Source organism: Chiloscyllium plagiosum, unplaced genomic scaffold (genome assembly GCF_004010195.1).
Source record: "Chiloscyllium plagiosum isolate BGI_BamShark_2017 unplaced genomic scaffold, ASM401019v2 scaf_11441, whole genome shotgun sequence".
Lineage (NCBI taxonomy): Eukaryota > Metazoa > Chordata > Chondrichthyes > Orectolobiformes > Hemiscylliidae > Chiloscyllium > Chiloscyllium plagiosum.
Genome location: NW_025211243.1, coordinates 1 through 667, shown reverse-complemented (window position 1 = coordinate 667; position 667 = coordinate 1).

Below are 667 nucleotides of genomic sequence, written 5' to 3'. Positions count from 1 at the left end.
CTCTGCACTCTCAGTGATCTGTGTACATCTACACCCAGCTCCCTCTGCACTCTGCACTCTCAGAGATCTTTGTACATCTACACCCAGCTACCTCTGCACTCTGCACTCCCAGAGACCTGTGTATATATACACCCAGCTCCCTCTGCACTCTCAGTGATCTGTGTACATCTACACCCAGCTCCCTCTGCACTCTGCACTCTCAGAGATCTTTGTACATCTACACCCAGCTACCTCTGCACTCTGCACTCCCAGAGACCTGTGTACATATACACCCAGCTCCCTCTGCACTCTCAGAGATCTGTGTACATCTACACCCAGCTCCCTCTGCTCTCTCTGCACTCTCACTGATCTGTGTACATCTAGACCCAGCTCCCTCTGCTCTCGCTGCATTCTCAGAGATCTGTGTACATCCACACCCAGCTCCCTCTGCTCTCTGCACTGTCACTGATCTGTCTACATCTTCACCCAGCTCCCTCTGCATTCTGCACTCTCGGTGATCTGTGTACATCTACACACAGCTCCCTCTGCTCTCTGCACTCCCAAAGACCTGTGTACATCTACGCCCAGCTACCTCTGAATTCTCTGCACTCTCACTGATCTGTATACATCTAAACTCAGCTCCCTCTGCTCTCTCTGCACTCTCAGAGATCTGTATACATCTAAACCC